The 8,462-nt window shown below is 38.1% G+C and overlaps 1 long non-coding RNA gene across 1 annotated transcript in view; it reads left to right on the top strand.

Moving 5' to 3' along the window:
* The first annotated feature begins 3,598 nt into the window (after positions 1–3,598).
* LOC140533438 (uncharacterized) overlaps positions 3,599–8,462 on the top strand; it is a 37,581-nt gene continuing 32,717 nt past the window's right edge. Inside the window, exon 1 of the long non-coding RNA XR_011976921.1 lies at positions 3,599–4,080. This is a non-coding gene — a long non-coding RNA (uncharacterized lncRNA). The remainder of the gene's footprint in view (positions 4,081–8,462) is intronic.

Raw genomic sequence — 8,462 nt, 5'->3', positions numbered from 1 at the left:
TGTAAATTAGTCTAGCCATTCTGGAAAGCAATTTAGAACCATTCTCCGAAAGTGATTAAACTATGAATACCCTTTGACTCAGTGATACCACTAGTAGGTCTGCATTCAAAAGAGATGGAAGAGGACCCATACGTACAAGAATTTCTGGGGCTGCCAAATATTAGGATATAAAGAGTGCTCAATAGTAGGGCAACTGCTAAATGAGTCATGGTATATGAATGTGATAGAATACCATTGTGCTGTAGGAAATAGTAAAGGTGATGATTTCTAAGAAACGACATGACGAATCACAACACACACACATACATTTTGAACATAACTAATCTGGGAATTTATTTTGCTTGACTACACATTTTTGTTAAAGGTTTCTTTTTTTTCTCAATGATGGAAAAGGGGGGTAGAAGGAAAGAATGTGGTCATGAAAATAAAATAAAATTGTATTAAAAAAATTGAGTGGACAGGGAATCAGAATGTAGAAGACAAAACATGATCCTGAGGAGCTTAAGATGGAAATACATGTCTTTTCTTATGAATCTTTGTCTCTCATGAACTAATCTGTTTGATATACTTAAAAGATCATTTACTAAAAAGACCAAATAACCTCAAAGTATTCATTAAACTTGTATGTAAACTCTTTGTAAGCAACACAAATTTTTGAATTATCCAGGTCCTTTAATTTCACTTCAGTTTCTCTCCTGCTACCTTTCCTTTGGTCAGTTTATGGTTCAGTTGTACTTGTACTAGTGTGAGAAGGGAAAGAATATAAAAGTAAAATCAATAACTGATACCTGAAAAGACTGATGATGGAAACCATGAACCCATTTTCTAAAAGGTGGGGTTAGGATAAAATAAGGTGTTAAAATCACTGAGGACTTTATCCATGCTGAAATACGAAATAGATATAAAAGGTCATCAAGAACTGATAAAACAAAGAGAAAACAATCACCTCGGTCCCATTTTCCATTAGTTTTGTTTCTCTTATTAACTCAGAGATGACTCAACCTCAGTGTCAGGTATAAGGTCCAATATTTTTCTTAAATTTTTGCTTTGAAACCTATTAAGGCTTTTGAAACCCATTGCAGGGGTACTCGCAAAGTGACTTGACATAAGTAAAAATATATGGCATTTAGGATGATATTTAATACTCAATTATTTGATTTTGAATTAAACGCAATACACAGAAAGTATTGCTGAGTCAATTCACTGCTAGAATTACGATTATTTTCTAAATCAGAGAATCATCCATTGAGGCCTCTCAGCATGAATGAAGAGCCTCACTTACTTAGTATTTCGCCTGGTTTCGTTTTAGTGTTGTTCATAAATAAATAAGGAACGTGAAACTCTGTGTAGTTTCAGAGTAGTTAGTTCCAGGGGGAAACAACCCCAACACAAGTCAGGCTTCAGGTGTTAATAAGTAGAATGCTTTCCAGAAAAGCACTTAGGAGATCTGTTGGTAGCAACCCTACCTGTTAATTCTTTACCCTAAGTTTGTTTCTAATGCAAATTAGTGAGGATTTTTTTTCCCCAAGGAAGTCTTCAGATATAAATCTACACTGCAGTAATTAGAAAGAGTGCTTAGTGTGAACAAGTAGGACAGGGAAGTGAGGAAACTTGAATCTTTTTACAAATTTCATTTTACAAAGGTTTCTCCCATCTGGCTAGTCTATGACTTCATTAAGCTATACACTATGCAAGTGTATAACAGTTTTTGTAATAATTTTAAGTGTATCTAACTTTGGTAATAAATTTGCATCTGACACAGAAACCCTAATGCAGAAGGTTCTAAAGACTTGCCCCAGTTTTAACCCAGAATTCAAAGAGAACTCTTAGGTATTTCAAAGGAATCTCTTAACCCTGATCCAGTTCAAGGAGAATGAAGATGCTAGAATATAATTTTTTTCTGAAACTTATCTTCATTTTCTAGTTCTAGACATGTGGACACCATTAAAAAAAACTCCAAACTTCCTCACCACCCAGATGCATTTGATTAAAACTTTTTCAAAAGAACTCATCCTATCTTCTTCAGAGTATCAGACATGATCCAGATACTCCTAAATTTACTTTCTTCACTTAAACTCACTTTTTAAAACAGTCAGGATTAACTAACTCTAAAACTTTTGTCCTTTTCACTACACCGTCATTGTTTTTTTTTTGCTTATTTGAGTAGTTTTTCAAAAACACAGCGGCTCATTTACCTCCAATTTTAGCCTTTACTAAACATAAATTACTCTAATAAATTTCTCAAATTCATGCCTCTTAAATATTATAGTATTTCACATTAAGTGAAAGTGCTATGAAAAGTATTTTTGTGAATGACAGCACCAGATTGTACAAAGTGAGAGCTGAAGGGACCTAAGCAAGTGGCTAGAGTAATCCTTTATTTTACAAGAAGAAATTTTAAGACTCAGCAGCTGGGATTTACCCAGAGTCATATACATAGTTAGTGGCTGAGCCCTTTCTAGAACCTTCTGTTTCCTCATATATGATACTTTGGGTTACACTGTAGGCTCAAATGTGCCTAAACTTGTCACTTCTATAATTAAGATGGATGTGGAAGAGGTAACCTGGAAGGTGACAAAGAGGAACTGTTTTTGTTTCAAAGGGGGAAAAAGGTGACTTCGGAGTGGAGAAGAAAAAAGATGAGGATTAAAAATCTGGCTAGGGATTCTGGAAGTTTTTTTGTTTTTTAAATTACAATAAGTCAGAATGAGAATTAAATTGACTGTAAGCTAAAAAACAAATCCCCAAACCTAGGAGAAACACCTCATCCAACAGGAAATAGAGGATAACAGAAATTGTGTAAAAGGGGAGAAATTTCATGTTCTCCCAAATTCTAGCACTACATATTTAGAGTCTATGCTGAGGAAGCAGTAGAGCTGTAGCAGTTTTGGAGAGACAGTACCTAGGTTCGAATTCAGCCTCTTACTCTAAAGACCCATGTGACCTCTTTTGGGCCTCCACTTCCTTATCTACAAAATGAGATGGTTGTTTTAGATGACCTGTGAAGTCCCTTATAGCTCTAGGATCCTTTGGCTACAATGCTCATTCATCAGTCCAGCAAATATTTATTGTGCATTAATTTAACCAAAACTCCCTACTATGTGTTGCAAAGAATTCAAACAGGAACATTTTAGAGTCCTTCAAAGTGACGGGAGCGAGCGCATTGCTACTACCTGTTCCTAAGAAGGGGAACAAATTTCCAGGCCACGAATTTCAAAAACCAAACACTCTCTCCTTAATCCTAAGCTATTTCTTTATCTTGTGCAAGAAACAGGCACCTATTGCCTCTTTCTCCTTTCCTGTCCTGTTACAGGTGAAGGGTCTGCGATTTGACAGGTGAGGTCACTGCCTCTATGAACACTGCAGGACTCCCAGCGCCTATGAATCTGGAACACTTGGGTTCAAACCAAGCGTTAGACAATGTGACTCTAGGCAAGTCACTTAATCCCTCCAGGCCTCAGTTTCCTCACCTGTAAAAGGAGGGGATTTGCCTTAATAGCTTCTAAGGTACTCTAACACTCCGACCCTCTAATTTTTAATAGTTGCTGCAGCTGAAATAATTTCTCAGCCAGGTGAAGATGATTTTTGCCTTCCGCTAGATCGGCGCTCCGAATACACTCACCCCATGTACCCCTGGAGCCCACCTAAATAAAGCCTTTCTGGCTCAGCAGGACCTGGAAGAACTTGCGGGCTCCAGGCAAAAGTTTTTAAGAACCCAGAGTCACGACCACGGCTGAAGGGGCTTCAGGAGAGAATCCCATCCTCCGAAATGCAAAGCCTCTCGGCGTAGAGAGGGCGGATGTCCGCGCCCCGCATCCCTGCCGCCCTTGCAGAACAGCCCCCAGCCCCCGTGGGGCCATACTCACCCCTGCAAGCTCGCGGCAAAGCAGCGGGAGCCTGGAGCCGCAGCCGCCGCCGTAGCCGCCCGGCTCCCACTCCTGTCCTTCTGTCCCGTATCGGCGAAGCAAGGTTCGCTTAGTTCTACGCTAAGCCCCGCCCCGCCGGCGCTCAGTCAGTCCCGGTGCAGGGCTCGGACAGGGACCGAGCGCTCAAAGCCGGGCCGAGACTCACCTGTAGCAGGTAACACAAGCCACGCGCACGGCCCAGGGCGCCCCTGGAGGCGTGGCTCCTCCTTCCCCCGCCCCTCCCCCGGGTATCTGGGCCTCCCTCAGCTTCGCGGCCGCTCCCACCATGCTCCTGCGAACGTGTGCCGGCTCTCCAGCCGGCCCTAGCCTCGAAGCTCACGGGCTAGGTCTCAGCCTTTCCCCCGGGGCTGTGAAACCCTGTTTGTCCGGGTGAGTCGGCCCTTCCACCCAAAGCTGCAGGAGCCACGGTCCTTCCACTGCGAAGGCGGGCCGACCCGACCAACTGAACCGTAAGGTCCCAATGCCTTGCAACTTTTGTTCGTCAAATCTCACATCCTGAAAGTTTTGATTTTTTAAAAAAAATTTGGAGTCAGCGCCTAGATTCAAATATTAACTGTCATTTGTTATCCGTATGACCTTGTCGCTTAACATCTCTGTGTCTTAATTTTGACATCAGTAAAATAAGGTGTCTGGGACCTTCTCAGGTCTAACCTGTGACCTTTCTTCATCCCGAACTCTATTTCTTTTCCTGAAATTATTTCCTGTGACTTGAATGCCTCAAAATTCAACATTTAGTCCCACCGTCCCATTTTAAGTAGCCTTGAACCTCACAATCACCATGTCTAAAATCTAACATCATATTCCCTTCCCAAACAGCATCTCTTCCTTAACGTCTGATTCTTTTCATGCCATCAGTTTCTCTATTCACTACATTCTAAACATTAAAGTCATTTTGGACTCTCAGGCCCTCTCCCATCTCCTGTAACTGATTAAATCCCAAGTCCTGTGGATGATTCCTTCACACTCTCCCTTCCATGTTGCCCTTTCTCTCCACTCCTGTTACCGTTCTAGCTCTCATGCTTTCTAACTGGTCTCCTAGCATATTTTCTTTTTTTCCGCTGGTCTTCTTCCCTTCCTTGCCAGTACCCTTTGCTACAAAACTGCCAGAACTATTCTGAGGCATGTAGGTGGTGCAGAGGGTAGAGTGCCATCTATAAAATAGGGATGATGACAGCACCTCCCCCCCAGGGTGGTTGTGAGGATAAAATGGGATAATAATTGTAAAGTGCTTCCCCAAATTTTAAAGTGCTAAATAAATGCTAGGTATTCTTCTCACACAGCAGCTGGAATAGCTGAACAACAAATTATTCTCACAGTGAAGTGTAATAGAAAGAATATAGAACCTGGAGTGAGAAACCCTGGGTTATCATTCTTTCCATTTAATAGTCACACAAGAAGTCATTTAATATCTCAGAAGCTTCATTTTCTGTATTGGTAAAATGGGGCTAAAAGTACCTGTACTACCTACTTCATAGAGTTATTGTGAGTTCCAAATGAGATTACATGCAGAAGTGTATCATAAAATCTGCAAAGGGGCTATAGAATATAACCTTCTTCACATGAATGAGGCTTATCTGTGTGGGTATTTCTTCCAACCAGGCAGATCACAACCAGCCAGTGCCAAATAGTTTTGGTGGTTACTGAATGCATTGTAGGATAGTTTGAAATTTGGAACTTTTAGGATCTCTTACTTCCTATTTTTAAAATTTATTTACCTTGCAGTCCTTGATCTTTTGTTCTAGCTAGATGAATTTTGTCATTGTCTAGTTGTATTGTTCATTCTGTGCAACTCCTGTTCTTTTCCTCTCACAAATACACCATATACTCAATGTGCTGAGGACTTGCCTGTAGTTCACTGGAGGGTGTGTAGATACCAATGGAGAACATTGGTTATGGTCATTGGTTATCTCTAGTTCTTATGTGACTAGTCCACATCCTTTACAAACATCTTCTGCCTAAGTCTTCATTACTAATGTGTTAAAGCCTGTTCTTGCTCACTTTTTACTTCTCTATTTACATTTAGGTAATCCTCAATTTTAATTCTTCTGAGATGATGTACCATGACTTGCACTTATACTACATCACTAGAAGAATATTTTTATTAAAATGGGCCTTATATTCAGAGCATTGAGGCAATAAAAGAACTATGATTTCCCAAAGGCAATTCATTCCATTATCTACTTGTACAATTTTTGTGAAGCTTATTACTATTTGCTGTTTTGTTCCATCTCTTATTTCTTGGTTTTAATAAGCTTTATTATGTATTTGTTAAAGCTTTACTAGCTTAAAATTGAACTGACTTTTGGGACGTCATATATATGTATTTATATGTGCATATATATCCCTAATATACACAGGCATATATGTGTGTGCGTGTGATGGAGCATGTAGAAAAGTAATCTCATGATGATATATATGCCTTTCTATAGCAGAGAAATTTGCTGCAAAGATTTTTTCCCCTCAGTTAACTTTTTTCCCTTCTAATTCTAGCTTGATTAATTTTGTTTTTGCAGATACTACTTTTTAATTTTATGTAATCAAAATTGTCCATTTTTTCTCCTATCGTTTCTATCATTTTTTTGGTCAAGAACTCTTTCCCTCTTCATAGATGTGAAAAGTATCTCCTTCCTTTCTCTAATTTTTTATTATATGGCTTTTTATATCTAGGTCAAGTATCCATTTGGAACTTGTACATAGTGTGAGATATTTGCTTAAAACTCCATTTTTCCCAGTGGATTTTATGGAGTAGTGAATTTTTATTATAGTATTTAAAGTCTTTGGGTTTATTGAACACAATGCTACTCTTTTCAGTTGATGCTGGGTGTAGGATGTATTCCCTTTTCTACTGACCAACTTTTCTATTTATTAACCAGCACCAAATAGTTTTGGTGGTTACTAAATACATTGTAGTGTAGTTTGAAATTTGGTACTTTTAGGACCTCTTCCTTCCCATTTTTTTTTATTATTTTACCTTGAGGTCCTTGATCTTTTGTTCTGATTAGATAAATTTTGTCATTGTCTAGTTATGTAAAGTAATCCTTTGGTAGTAAGATTGATATGACTGATTCTATAAGTTCATTTAGGTTATATTTTCATTTCTATTATATTGTTATAGGTATATGTAATATGCTATGTGTACATATATTATGTGTATATATTATACACAATATGATAACATACCTATGCTCTATCATATATCAGCATGAGCATTTATCTCTAATGATGGACATCTTTATTTCTATAAAGTGTTTTACAGTTTTGTTCATTCCTATGTGTCTTGGTTAGATTCTCAAGGTAGTTTATTTGTCCTCTAATCATGTTGAATGAAATTTTTTTGAATTTTGTTGGTAATGTACAGAAAACCTGGTGGTTTGTGTAAGTTTCTTTTATATTCTGTTACTGTGCTGAAATTATTTGTTAGGTTTTTAATTGGATTTCTAGGATGCTTTAAGTGGAGTGGTATTGTCTGCGTATCTGAGGTTGTTGCTATTTCTCCTGGCAACCTTAATTCCAGCTTTTGTTTCATCCAACCTGGCATTTGGCATGTGAGTTAAATAAGGTGACAATATGCAGGAAGATATGAGTTAAAATGTTGCCTCAGGCACTTAGTACCTATGTGAACCTGGGCAAGTCCCTTAATCACTGTTTGTTTTGGCTTTTTCAGCGGTAAAGTTGAGGCCTCCAGCTGTTATGGTTTTGCTGTATATAGCTCCCTGCAGATCAATTAATTTTTCTTTTAAGTAATTAGATGCTATACCTTCAAGTGAATATATATAATGTTCATATCATTTTGTGCTTTATTGTACCTTTCAGCATGATGTAGTTTCCTTCTTATCTTTCTCAATACATCTGCTTTCATTGTTGACTTGTCTGATATTGTTATTGGCATCTAGTCCTTAAAAAAAACTATCTTGAGGTCTAGCAAATCCTGCTCCAGTTCTTCATTTGAGCCATTTGTCAATATTTATTTTTCAAAGTCAAAAGTGAAATCATCTGTATGCTCAAGGAGCTTCTACTCCACAGGTGTGTTTCTTGTAAGTAACATATTGTTGGATTCTTTTAATCAATTTTTCCATTTTCCTCTTATTTATAAATGAGTTTATCCCATTCTTGTTTACAGGCATACTTATTTATTACTTTCTATCACTTTCTCTTTTACTTTTTACTCTCTTCCTCCCCCTCCCCACCAAAGAAAGAAGAGGTAGTAAAAGAGAAAGAATGTGACCAACATGAATAATCTGTTAATGAAGTGTCTGCTTCCAGTCCTGGAATACTTTTGACTCCTGTAATTTGAGGGCCACATTTAGTTCTATTTAGGAGAATTGGTAATAGAATTAAGACTAGACACAATCGTGAAGATTAAAAGTGTTTCCTTGAACAATGGCATATTTTATGAGAATTGTTCTTGACATCATTGTCAACATTAGAGGCATGTTTTGAATAAAAAAACAACAACCAGGTTTTCAGTGGTTATCAAATATTCTGGTGCTTTCATTATACTTCGGTCTCACTTATGTGTTTGAGGTATATGAATTA

This window comes from Notamacropus eugenii, chromosome 3 (genome assembly GCF_028372415.1).
Source record: "Notamacropus eugenii isolate mMacEug1 chromosome 3, mMacEug1.pri_v2, whole genome shotgun sequence".
NCBI classification, from domain to species: Eukaryota; Metazoa; Chordata; class Mammalia; order Diprotodontia; family Macropodidae; genus Notamacropus; species Notamacropus eugenii.
The sequence above is the reverse complement of the archived record's forward strand: the minus strand, read 5'-3'. Positions and strand labels throughout refer to the sequence as shown.